The sequence below is a fragment of the Microcaecilia unicolor genome, chromosome 2, assembly GCF_901765095.1.
Source record: "Microcaecilia unicolor chromosome 2, aMicUni1.1, whole genome shotgun sequence".
Taxonomy (NCBI): domain Eukaryota; kingdom Metazoa; phylum Chordata; class Amphibia; order Gymnophiona; family Siphonopidae; genus Microcaecilia; species Microcaecilia unicolor.
In genome coordinates this window covers 327,932,606-327,946,791 of record NC_044032.1, presented here as the reverse complement: position 1 = coordinate 327,946,791, position 14,186 = coordinate 327,932,606, and the positions used below count along the sequence as shown (strand labels likewise).

Sequence of the window (14,186 nt, the reverse complement as noted above, 5' to 3'; positions counted from 1 at the left end):
AACACATCTATTCTCCACCCTCAGACATGCCCTCAGCAGTAAAAACTACCATTGGACACATAAGCGCACCCAGAAGTACTGCTTTTTAACCTGTGGTAAGCATGCTTTAATGCTCACCACAGCTTAGTAAAAGGACCCCTAAAAAGGTATTAATATGCAAACTAATCTTTTTCAGAGACAGGGAAGCAGTAGAACTAGAGATCATAAGTTGAGGTTGCAAGGTAGGAGACTTAGGAGCAATGTCAAGAAATACATTTTCACAGAAAGGGTGGTGGAGGCCTGGAATGAGCTCCAGTGAGAGGTTATGAAGACAGAAATTGTGAAATAATTCAAGAATGTGTGGGATAAACACAGAGGAACACTGTATAGAAAAAGGATGGAATCCAATTAAAGCAAAACTTAAATAATCTCATAATTGGTGTGAGCTTTGACTGCAGCTTCAGAGGTTGGGAAGTATGACCAATACTGGGCAGACTTCTACAGTCTGTGCCCCAAAATTGGCAGGGAGAGACAGAGTTAAAGTATACCAGTATTTAATCATGAAGAGATGGAACCTGTGCAGAGTGCCAGATTCAACTCTGGGCACCTTGATAGGCAGTCTGGATGAACCGTGCAGGTCTTTATCTGCCAACATTTAATATGTTACTATCAGGCTCATTTTCAAAAGAGATAGATGTCCAAAAAGTGACATAAGTCAGCATTTGGAAGTTTATCTCACAGAACTGAGGAACTGAGTTCGATTCCCACTTCAGGCACAGGCAGCTCCTTGTGACTCTGGGCAAGTCACTTAACCCTCCATTGCCCCATGTAAGCCGCATTGAGCCTGCCATGAGTGGGAAAGCATGGGGTACAAATGTAACAAAAAAACAAATCAGCATTATCAAAACCTCTTTTTGGACGCCTTTCTCTGAAGTCCATCAGAAGGACATCCAAATCTCAAGGGGGCGTACCAGGGGTGTGTTCAAGGCAAAACTTGGACGTTCCTAAGACATGGATATCTTTCAGCAATAATGGAACAAAACAAAGATGGCCAAGACTAAAACTTGGATGTTTTGAGCTAGACCTGTTTTTATAGTGAATAGCTGTAGTGGGAATTGAAATCACTTCCCCGGGATCAAAGTCTGCTGCACTAACCACTAGGCTACTCCTCTACTCCACACAAAAGGTGCCCCAAATGACCAGATGACCACTGGAGGGACTGGAGGAGCACCACCCCTCCCACCCCAAAAATGTGATTAAAAATATTACTTGCCAGCCTCTATTCCAGCCTCAGATGTTATACTCAGGTCAATTAGAATAGCATGCAGGTCCCTGGAGTAGTCTAGTAGTGATGCAGTGCACTGCAGACAGGTGGACCCAGGCTTCTACCTCCCCCTACTTGTTACACTTGTGGAGCAAACTGTGAGCCCTCCAAAACCCACCAGAAACCCACTGTACCCACATATTGGTGCTCCCTTCACCTGTAAGGGCTATGGTAATGGTGTACAGTTGGGGGTGGTGGGTTTAGGGGGGCTCAGCAGACAAGGTAAGGGAGCAATGGTGAGATGTGTACCTGGGAGCATTTTATAAAGTCAACTGCAGTGCCCCCAAGGAAGGCCCTATTGCTTTCCTGGGTTGTCACTTTTCCACTATTCTACCTGATGCCAAGCGTTCTGTTTTTTAAAATAACATCTGAGCCTTGTGTCTATTGTTTATCATTAGATTTGGGCTTTGAATTCAGATCTATAGATGAAAAGGAGGTCATTACATATATCTAAATACCAGAGTGCTATTTTTCCATACTTCCTAGCAAGAGTGTACATTCCCTAATTACCTGTCCCAATGCAACTGAAACTTTTACCTCCTCAGTGCATGTAAATGGTTTCATCCCTGTGTGGATTCTCTGATGCCATGTGAGGCTTTCTTTCCAACCAAAGCTTTTACCACACTCAGGACATGTGTGTATTCTCTGGTGCATTGTGAGGTTTACCTTCTGACCAAAGCTTTTACCAGACTCTATACATGCAAATGGTTTCTCTCCTGTGTGGACGTTCTGATGCACTTTGAGATTTGCATTACAACCAAAGCTTTTACTACACTTAGAACATGTGAATGGTTTTACTTTATTGTGGATTTTCTTGTGGATTTTGTACGTTTTGCATTTGGATGTATTTGTTTGAAAATGGACCAAAAAATAAAACATCCAAATCACAAAATATTTTTCCAAACAGCATTTTCAAAAGGAAAAGATAGACTTTTCTTTTTAGAAAATGACCTTTCCTGTTCTGATTTTGGATGTTTTACAAAAAAACATCCAAATTCAGACTTAGATGTCATATCCAAAAATGTCCCTTGTGCATTTGACTTGCCAAAGTCACAAGGAGCAGCAGTGGGAATTGAACCCATGTTATCAGGATCACAGCCTGCTGTACTAACCAATAAACCACTCCTCCTCTGTTTTAGAAGTTTTGCATTTGGAAGTTTTTTGTTTGAAAATGGACCAAAAAAAAAAAGGATGTCCAAATCACAGGACCTCCATAGTATTTTCGAACACCAAAGATAGACATCCATCTTTTTCGAAAATGACCTTCTTTCCTGTTCGGAATTTGGATGTCTTTGTAAAACGTCCAAATTCTGATTTAGACGTTTCTTTCAAAAATACCCTCCAACTTACAATATGTAATTTGTCTTTAAAATCAAGCATAGTACTGGAAGATTGGATTGCAGGGTGGCATATGTAACACAAGTTTTTAAAAAGGATTCCAGAGGTAACCTGGGAAATTATAGACTGGTGAGCCTGATGTCAGTGCTGGGCAAAATGGTAAAGACTTTTATTAGTGCTTCAGATTGTTGCCTCGTGTGGCTATCCTGCAGCTACCCTTGGCCTTATGTTTTGGACATGTTCGAAGATTCTTTTCTGGCAGCTGGTAGGGACTCATGTTACTCAACTTTGGGGGACATGATGGACTTCAAGACCTAAAGCGTGCCCGCCCTATGTCCAAGGGCTTTCTGGAGTTTGTGCTCTGTCTTATTGGGGAAGAAATGTAACATAGTAACATAGTAAATGATGGCAGATAAAGACCTGTATGGTCCATCCAGTCTGCCCAAACAGATAAACTCATTTTACATGGTATGTGATACTTTATATATATACCCGAGTTTGATTTGTCCTTGCCTTTCTCAGGGCACAGACCGTAGAAGTCTGCCCAGTACTGTTCTTGTACCAAGTTCTGAAGCTAACATCGAAGTCCCTTAAAATTTACACTCAAGCCCATCCCTATCTATTCAGTCACGATCACGGTGTAGACCGTAGAAGTCTGTGCAGCTCCCATTTTGTTTCCAATTACCGGCGTCGCCACCCAATCTCCACTAAGATTCCACAGAACCATTCCTTCTAAACAGGATTCCTTTGTGTTTATCCCACGCATGTTTGAATACCATTACCGTTTTCATCTCCACCACATCCCACGGGAGGGCATTCCACATATCCACCACCCTCTCCGTGAAAAAATACTTCCTGACATTAGTCCTGAGTCTGCCCCCCTTCAACCTCAATTCATGTCCTCTAGTTCTACTGCCTTCCTGTCTCCGGAAAAGGTTCGTTTGCGGATTAATACCTTTCAAATATTTGAACGTCTGTATCATATTACCCCTGTTTCTCCTTTCCTCCAAGGTATACATGTTCAGGTCAGCAAGTCTCTCCTCTTACGGTTTGCAACGCAAATCCCATACCATTTTCGTAGCTTTTCTGTGCACCACTTCCAGTCTTTTTCCATCTTTAGCAAGATACGGCCTTCAAAACTGAACACAATACTCCAAGTGGGGCCTCACCAACGACTTGTAGAAGGGCATCAAAACCTCCTTTCTTCTGCTGGTTATGCCCCTCTCTATACAGCCTAGCATCCTTCTGGCCACGGCCGTCGCCTTGTCGCATTGTTTCTTCAACTTCAGATCCTCCGACACCAACACCCCAAGGTCTCTCTCCTGAGTTGAGCTTACTAATCTCTCCCCTCCTATCCAGTATCTCTCTTTTGGGTTTCCGCACCCCAAATGCATCACTCTACACTTCTTGACGTATGAGGAGAGACTTGATGACCTGAATATGTATACTCTGGAAGAAAGGAGAAACAGGGGTGATATGATACAGACGTTCAAATATTTGAAAAGTATTAATCCGCAAACGAACCTTTTCCGGAGATGCAAAGGAGGTAGAACGAGAGGACATGAAATGAGATTGAAGGGGGGCAGGCTGAAGAAAAATGTCAGGAAGTATTTTTTCACGGAGAGAGTAGTGGATGCTTGGAATGCCCTCCCGCGGGAGGTGGTGGAAATGAGAACGGTAACAGAATTCAAGCACGCATGGGATAAACATAAAGGAATCCTGTTCAGAAGGAATGGATCCTAAGGAGCTTAGCCGAGATTGGGTGGCAGAGCCGGTGGCGGGAGGCGGGGATAGTGCTGGGCAGACTTATAGAGTCTGTGCCAGAGCCGGTGGTGGGAGGCGGGACTGGTGGTTGGTAGGTGGGGATAGTGCTGGGCAGACTTATACGGTCTGTCCCAGAGCCGGTGGTTGGGAGGCGGGGATAATGCTGGACAGACTTACACGGTCTGTGCCCTGAAAAGGACAGGTACAAATCAAGGTAAGGTATACACAAAAAGTAGCACATATGAGTTTATCTTGTTAGGCAGACTGCACGGACCATTCAGGTCTTTTTCTGCCGTCATCTACTATGTTACTATCCAGCTTATAATCGAAAGTGATTGCCGGCCATCTTCCGACACAAATCGGGAGATGGCCGGCGATTTCTTAAAAGCGGCGAAATCGGTATAATCGAAAGCGGCATTTTTGACAGCATCGCCGCTTTCCCGTCGCTTCACCAGCGAAAATTCAAGGGGGCGTGTCGGTAGATTAGCGAAGGCGGGACATGGGCGGGCATGGGCGTGGCTACCAGATGGCCGGCTTTACTTGGTCCTTTTATTTTCACGACCAAGCCTCAAAAAGGTGCCCCAACTGACCAGATGACCACTGGAGGGAATGGGGGATGACCTCCCCATACTCCCCCAGTGGTCACCAATCCCCTTCCAAACTAAAAAAAAAAACAAAAAAAACCTTTTTTGCCAGCCTGTATGCCAGCCTCAAATGCCGTACCCACCTCCATGACAGCAGAATGTGTTGTCTCCTCCGAAAGGCTTTCCCTGGATGCGATGTGGCTCTCGGTGAGTGTGACACCTTTTCTGTTGGGTGCCCTGCAGAATCACATTAGCAATGCTTTGTGGTGGGTGTAGGGTACTGGGCTCTACTCCCATGGTGCTTTTCCCCCCTGCTAACTGGGTCAGAGTGTGCCCTGTTTTGTTTCCTGTTGTAGTCCATGTGGTAGTGGCCATTTTTGTAAGCCAGTTTTAGTTCCCTTTCCTGTGTTACCCACGTTATAGAACGTAGTTCTTTCCTTGAATGGTGCTGAAAGAGGGCATTGTACACCATTGTGCCAGCTCTGACCTACTGCTAATCTTAGTACCAGGGGACTCATTGCCAGTGGGGCACAACCTCTGATCTGCAGTTAACTGTGAGTAAACGTGGTTATTTCAAGAAAGGACTTTTTCAGAGAGATTAGTCTTCAGGTGTGAACTGGTGTGCCAAAGTTATACCGCAGCAATAAGTCCTAGAGGCTGTATGCAGGTCCCTGGAGCAATTTTAGTGGGTGCAGTACATTTGTGGGTAGTGGGTTTGGGGGGAGCTATGCACGTGGAAGCTTTTCTGAAGTCCACCGCAATGACCCCTAGGGTGGCTGGTTGGTGTCCTGGCATGTCAGGGGGGGCCAGTGCACTAAAAATGCTGGCTCCTCCCATGGCCAAATGCCTTGAATTTGGCCGGGGTTTGAGATGGCCGACATAATTTTCTATTATCGCTGAAAAACAAACCCGGCAAACTCCACGGCATTTGGCTGGGCTAAACCGTATTGTCGAAAAAAAAGATGGCCGGCCATCTTTTTCGATAATACGGTTCCGGCCAGCTGTAGCGCCGCCGCCAACATAGATCGCCGGCGATCTACTTGGCCGGCGACGTTCAATTATGCCCCTCCACGTTACTATGTAAATTGTAACTGTAAATATTATCTACACTTCCACCAGTATAACTCATACAGTGGTGGAAATAAGTATTTGATCCCTTGCTGATTTTGTAAGTTTGCCCACTGACAAAGACATGAGCAGCCCATAATTGAAGGGTAGGTTATTGGTAACAGTGAGAGATAGCACATCACAAATTAAATCTCCCCTTCACGTCACTGCCCCTGCAGGAAGACCCCAGAGGAGCGCAGCAACGTCAGAGGGGAGAGGAGGAGCGGATGCAGAGATGACAGCCAATGCCAAAATGGCTGTCTACAAAGTCGTGTTTCAGGTTTAAAATCTTTTTTTGGCTTTTTTCTTTTTGTACCGGCCGCTGCTGCTCAACAGGAGACGCAGCAGCAGCCGGACAGCGTTAGTATTGGCGGCTGCGGGTGGCGAGGGGGTTGATGTGCCCGAGGGGGGGGTAGGGGCTTGGGTGATGCGCTGGGGGGGGGGTAGGGGTTTGGGTGATGCGCCGAGGGGGGAGGGGAGGGTCGCTGGACATGGGTGGCTGGGGGGGGGCAGGGGGAGGGGAGGGTCACTGGACATGGGTACAGGGGGAGAGGAGGGTCGCTGGACATGGATGGCTGCAGGGGGGGCAGGGAAGAGGGAGGTGGGGAGGGGGTTCTGAGACCAGATGGGGGTGGCTGCAGGGGAGGGCAGGGGAGACAGAACGGACGCTGCAGGGGGAGAGGAGGGTTGCTGGACATGGGTGGCTCCAGAGGGGGCAGGGGTCGCTGGACATGGGTGGCTACGGGGGGGCAAGGGGAAAGGAGAGGAGGGTCATTGGACATGGGTGGCTGCAGGGGGGCAGGGGAGAGAAGGGTCGCTGGACATGGGTAGCTGCAGGGGGAGAGGAGAGTCGCTGGACATGGGTGGCTGCAGGGGAGAGAGGAGGGCCGCTACACATGCATGGCTGCAGGGGCAGAGGAGGGTTGGTGGGGAGGGGGTCCTGAGACCAGATGGGTGGCTGCAGGGGGGGCAGGGGAGACAGGAAGGACGCTGCAGGGGGGGATTACCTTGCTAGCGCCCGTTTCATTGCCTACCGAAACGGGCCTTTTATACTAGTTGATAAATAAACTGAGTGCCCTCGGTATGGGGCTGAAAGAGACTGACTGGTTAAATAGGAGAGAGAGGAAGTGACATCACCGAGGGTGATGGCCACTTGATTTTGGGGCTCTGGCTGAGTTGCAGAAATCCTTCTTCCCCCGTAGTGGCACAGCTCCTCTTTTGGCTTGTCTGTAGAGTATATTGAAGGATTATAAGTGTGCCTGATGGATGGCGTTGAAAACTCGAAGCAGCAAGGGCCAAACCTCAGGTAAATTGGGAGAAAAGGGAGTGGCACGTGGGCCATGTGCTTCCGCAATGCAGAGCAAGTGCACTAGGGAGCCTATGCAAGAAGAAGTTCCAGAGGCTGCCAGCAGCATGTTGCTAGATGGAGTCACAACCCTCACTGGGGTGGTGGACTTGCATTCAGGGAGTTAAAGATGGACATAGCTTCTGTCAAGACTCAGATAAAGGAAGCATGAGATCAAGTCTGACCTTACAAGCCTGGACTCACATATTGATCAAGTAGAGGAGTGGGTGAATCACTTTGAGAATAACGTGGCGACAGTCCAGCATCAGTGGTGGAACTCCAAGAGGAGCATCGGGACCTTCTGTTTAAGATCGAGGATCTGGAGAACAGCACCCGATGCAATAATGTGTGGATGCAGGGTATCCCAGAAACTGGAGTTTAAGGACTTGACTGCCACCATACATCAGTTATATGCATGGCTGATGTCTTCTGGTGAGGGGGTTCAGGTGGAGTTACCAGCTATCGAACAGGCACACAGAGCTTTGGGACCACTGGTGGAAGGTAAACCCCTTGATATTGTGGTCTGCTTCCTGCGATTCATTGATAAGGATGCAATGGTGCTCAAGGCGAGTGAGTGGGGTCATCTGCAATTGAAAGGGGCTGATGTTTAGCTGTTCCAAGATTTGGCAGCAGTTAAACTGCCTAAGTGATGCTCCTTTAGGAAGGTTATCCAAGCACTGTTGAAGGTTCAAATCCGCTATCATTGGACCTTCCACTTTGGTCTGCTGGCGACCCTTAATGGAGTGCTGACATAATTGAACAGGGCGCCCAAGTTTTCCTGAGGAAGTCCTCACAGGACGTCCTGGTGAAGAGGCGGGGAAACCCGTATGATCGAAACAAGATGGGCGGCCAACTTTCATTTCGATAATACGGTCGGGAACACCCAAATCTCAACATTTAGGTTGACCTTAGAGATGGTCGTCCTTAGAGATGGTCATCCCCGGTTTTCGGTGATAATGGAAACCAAGGATGCCCATCTCAGAAATGACCAAATGTTACCCTTTGGTCGTGGGAGGAGCCAGCATTCATAGTGCACTGGTCCCCATGACATGCCAGGACACCAACCAGGCACCCTAGGGGGCACTGCAGTGGACTTCAGAAATTGCTCCTAGGTGCATAGCTCCCTTACCTTGTGTGCTGAGCCCCCCCAACCCCCACTATCCACAACTGTACAACACTAACATAGTCCTAAGGTGTGAAGGGGGGAACCTACATGTGGGTACAGTGTGCTTCTGGTGGGTTTTGAAGGGCTCACATTTACCACCACAAGTGTAACAGGTGGGGGGGGGGGGGATGAGCCTGGGTACACCTGCCTGAAGTGCACTGCACCCACTAAAACTGCTCCAGGGACCTGCATACTGCTGTCAGGGAGCTGGGTATGACATTTGAGGCTGGCACAGAGGTTGGCAAAAAATATTTTTAAAGTTTTTTAGGGTGGGAGGGGGTTAGTGACCACTGGGGGAGTAAGGATAGGTCATCCCCGATTCCCTCCGGTGGTCATCTGGTCAGTTCGGGCACCTTTTTGAGGCTTGGCCGCAAGAAAAAATGGACCAAGTAAAGTCGGCCAGGTGCTTATCAGGGACGCCCTTCTTTTTTCCATTATCGTCCAAGGACGCCCATGTGTTAAGTACGCCCCAGTCCCGCCTTCGCTATGCTTCCGACACACCCCCATGAACTTTGGTCATCCCCGCGACGGAAAGCAGTTGAGGACGCCCAAAATCGGCTTTCGATTATGCCGATTTGGGCGACCCTGTGAGAAGGACACCCATCTTGTGATTTGTGTCGAAAGATGGGCGCCCTTCTCTTTCGAAAATAAGCCTGAAAGTTTACTTCAGTGTCTGTGGCATGGGATACATTGCAGAAGATTGGAATACAGCGGTCTGCACCAGACCAGCATTAGGAGGAGATCTGGCAATGGCTGGCAGGGTTCCGCTGCCAGGGAGCCAGAGGCCGCCTACGATTCCAGAAGCAGGACGGTGACCCAATTTAGCGTGAAGCCCTAGAGGGCTATCCTTGACTGCTCAACTTGAGGCCTGAGTTCAGGATTTGGGGAGTAGGGTGGATGGTTCAGTATGGATGAGTGGGGGGAGATAGACTGTTTGTAGAGTGGAGCGGGTGTGCGAAGCATAAATGTTAGTTGGAGTGTGGTTACCAATGGGGGAGGGGGAAAGACGTTATGGAGGGGTAACTGAGTTATGGGTAAGTGACTCTGGAATTCACTTCCTAAGGTGGAGAGGCAGGTTATGAGTGTGGTCCTGCCAAGACTGTGGGGAGGGGGGTCAGGGAAGGGGGGGTTGTTGTAGGATGTTGTGTGGAAGGGCAATACTATGGGTTGGTGAATGGGGAAATCTGTGGTAAAAATGATTTCTTATCAGGTTAAACGTTTGAAGTATCCTGCAAAGCGTAGCTTTTTGTTCAGAGAACTGGAACGCCTGAGGGGGGATATTTGTTTTATTCAGGAGACTCATCTCCGATGCCTACATGTATGGTTGGGTGCCTCAGGACATTATCCCCTTTAGCTCAGGGCATCTAATGTCCAAGAATCCAGGAAAGGGGGAGTGAATATAAGAGTAGCCATACTGGGTCAGACCAATGACCCATCTAGCCAGTGATGTGCTTAACAACAGGCTCTCTCCACGGTCGGCCTCTGCACCCCCCCTATCCACCTCTGCACCCCCCCCTGTCCGCCTCTGCGCCCCCCCCCCAAATTGTAGAGCTGGCTATACCCAGGGAGAGAGCCGGAGGGGGGGGGGGTCATGCATTACTCTCTCCGGGAAAATTTTTTTTAATGCTCCCAGCTTCCAATCTAATTCATGTTTAATGTGGGATAAAATGCCATAAATAAGTAAATAAATAGATAGAAACTCTGAACGTTGAGAACCTGATTCCCATAACATGATGTCTATTTTTAGATGCCCATTTAGAAGCCACATTGAGCCTGCAAAGTGGTGAGAAAATGTGGGATACAAATGCAATAAATAATAATAATAATAATAATAATTACCAGGAGAAAAAAGAAATCTCTTCACCAATAACAGGGTTAAATGTCATAAATAAGTAACTAACTAAATAGATAGATAGATAGATAGATAGATAGATAGATAGATAGATAGATAGATAGAAAGTCTGAATGTTGAGCACCTGATCCTTATAATATGACATCTGTTTTAATGGCCCTTTACCAGGAGAAAAAAGATCTCTGCACAAATATAATACATGCTAGGGTGATCCTATAACCAGCCCCTCTAAATAACACACTGATTATGATTTATAACAAATTACTACTATATCTATGAAACGTTATTTCATTACTATACTTCCTTTGACCTCTGTGTACATCTGTATGCTGCAAAAGCTGGCATGTTTGAAAATATAAGCAAGATTGAATTAAAATGCTACCAGTGGCATACCAAGGGGTGGGGGCGGTCCGCCCCGGGTGCACGCCGCTGGGGGGGTGCCACGGCGCGCGCCTGCTCCTCCAAATTCGCTAAACTTCATTCATTCGCTGCAGCTCCCTCTGCCCTGGAACAGGTTACTTCCTGTTCCGGGGCAGAGGGAGCTGCAGCGAACAAACGAAGTTTAGCGAACTCGGAGGAGCAGGCGCGCGCCACAGCACCCCCCCCCCAGCGGCATGCACCCGGGGGGGGGGGGTCATCTAGCGGGGGGGGGGGGGGGGCGCATCGGCGCTCCGCCCCGGGTGCCATCGAGTCCAGGAACGCCACTGAATGCTACCAACAATAAAAGAATGACAACATGGATGCAGCACCTGATTCTTATAATATGTGTTTTAGTGGCCCTATGCCAAGACAAAAAAATTTCTGCACAAATATAATACATGCAAGAGGGTGTCACTATAACCAGCCCCTCCAAATGATACACCGAGTACGATTTATAAGAAACTAGTAAAAAAGGCCCGTAAGCAGGAAGTTGCATCAGCGGGGCAGTACTCGGCAGAGACAAGGCTCCAGGTCGACCAGGCAGCGTGTTACCACTAGAGCTGGCTGTTTGATTTTGCATGTTGGTTGCTGTTAAAGTACATTTCCCTTGTCAACAATAAAAATTATTATAAAAAAAAAAAAAGAAACTGTTCTTAACTGGTTGGAGTCACAGTCCATTGAAAGAATCCACATTATGCATCTAAAATCGATTATGGAAATTGCAAAGAAGAAAAAGCAAGAGGCAGGAAAATAATTGAATTTAGGAAGTTTCTTGAAGAAAGCAATGACTTATCTGTGCTTTTTCTGGTTTATACTTTATTAGACGTTTTATACAATAGAAGTTGATCAATCAATTGGTGTTATTTGTCAAAATACTGTACTATACTGGTGATTTGATATAACACACTTGTCACGAAACACCTACTACTACTATTACTACTATTTAACATTTCTAAAGCGCTACTAGGGTTACAGCCATCCACCTGGGGTTACCCCGTAGCCAATTAGAGGGTCTATCCCCAGCATAGCTCAGGTCTGCCTGCACCTGCTGCTTGTGCTCTACACTAGCAGCCTCCTCCCACCGACTGGGTCCCAACCACCTCTGGGCAAGTCTCCTGCTTTCAAATTATTCCCAGTGATTTCTAGGATACTGGGCCCACACTCCCAGTGGTCCCACAGTTCCTAGAAAGCACTCACAAACCCAACACACAAACCACCAAGATTCTTAGTCCAGACAAGCAGAGGCAATAAACTAAAAATGTTTATTGTCATGAAAAATTAGAACAATGAACAGAAAAGACGCAATCAGCAAAACAATAACAGGTAACTGATATATGGATCAATTATAACACTATCTAAGCATTTGTTTACTATCTAAATAGTACCTGGGGAGATCAGGACGTATAGCTGCTCACAGGTTATCAAATATAACTGTTCACAGGGCCTCAACAAAGAGATCCTTCTCTCTTTTTTCTCTGGCTAAAACTGAAGCAAAGGCCAGTACATCCTAGATGAATTTTGAGCTCCTGAGCCAATCAGAGCCCAGAACAACAAGTTTTGGCCACATCACTGCAGGTTACCTCTTATCTGTGTTAACTAAAGAAGGAACAGTCAGTTCTCTGTAACAGCTTTAAAAATAAACATGCACTGCTGGCCAAACTAGAGAAATGCACTTCAAGAAATAATACAGTTTTACATGCTTAAATACCCACTGTTTTGTCACAACATTTATAACGTGGGCAGACATATTGGACCCTGAGACGTGCATATATTTGGTCCCATTACAGCCCCCTTCTCAAGCAAGCCCCTCTGTTGGTGGTACCTGATCCCCCTCATCACCTTTCCCCCTATGAGCAAGTACCTGATGTGACAGCCTCCCCAAGGTTAACCTTTTCCAGGCAAAAGCCCCTCAAGGAATCCCTCCCACCAGCAGGCACCCCACCCCCCACCCCTGACCTATTCGCTGAGCTTACAGGAGTCCCTAGAAGAAGCAGAGCCTCTTGTAAAATAGAGTATGGGAATTCTGCACACCCTTACTTGGACATGTGAATTTCACTCTCCATGTTCCATCTAAAATCTTCCACCTGATGTAATTGTAAGTAACTTTTTAACTACTGTTGATTTGTAACTTTTTTGGGGGGTAAATTTGTAAGAAACATGAACATGTAGAACACTGTTGTATGTGCAAATAGGATCTTATAAAATTGCATGGGGGTGGGGGGGGGGGGGGGGAGTGTACATGAGTAAATCATAGACCCACAGATGCAATTTATAAAAGTTGTTTTGCATGTAATCCTTGTTTTATATGTAAAAAAGCCCTTTTATAAAATTATATGATGGTATATTTGTGTTTACGGATATGCAGTGACAAGATGCACACAGATATGCATTGTATGTAGGTGTTCCCAGCAGTGTAGTTTGAGCAGGGTAAGGCAGAGTTCCATTATACATATGTGCTTTTATAAAATGTGTAAGTGTGCACAGATCACACATGCACATCTACACCAATTTTGAAGGAGATGTAAATGTGTGCATTGGCATTTGTTCACTAATGGGACCAGTTCTGGGTGCCCATGTTGCCTTTATAACACAAACTTAAAATAGACACATTTTTGGACTTCTTTCATAGACATCCATTAATGAAATTAGGCCCATGGAGCCTACTTTTATATGATATTTATGTGTTTATTTATTTGTTTATTTAAACAGACATATCCAGCACTTTTCAATAAAACACATACAAAATAAAATATACAAGAAAATTCATAACAACAATCCCAAATTAAAACACCCAAATATATGCAAAATCATTTGAACACTATTGGAGATCATTGTAGAAGTACATATCAGCCTTTATGACAGCCTCAGATGTTATAGCCAGTTGTATTGGAGCAGCAAGCAGGTCCCTGGGGTAGCCTAGTGGTTGGTGCAGTGCACTGTAGAGAAGGGGACCCAGCCCCATATCCCACTCACTTGTGGTGGAAAGTGTGAGCCCCCACAAAATCTACCAAAAACCTACTGTACCCCATAAGGGCTATTGTAGTGGAGTACCGTTGGGTATAGTAGGTTTTTGGTGGGTTTTAGAGGGCTCCCCATACAGTATAAGGGGATAAAGGTGAGATGTGTATCTGGGAATTTTTATATGATGTCCACTGCAGTGCCCCTTAGGGTACCCCACTGCTCTTCTGGGATGTCTTTGTGGCCAGTCTACTAAGAATGCTGGCTCCTCCTACATCTCAATGGCTTGGTTTTGTGCATTTTTCACTTGGACTTCTTTTTTTTTTTTTTTCAAAAATAGACCAAAAACA

General features: G+C 46.5%; 1 protein-coding gene across 1 annotated transcript in view; it reads left to right on the top strand.

Moving 5' to 3' along the window:
- The window catches only part of DNAH6 (dynein axonemal heavy chain 6), a 2,906,060-nt gene that overhangs the window by 86,379 nt on the left and 2,805,495 nt on the right, over positions 1–14,186 (top strand). The window lies entirely within an intron of this gene.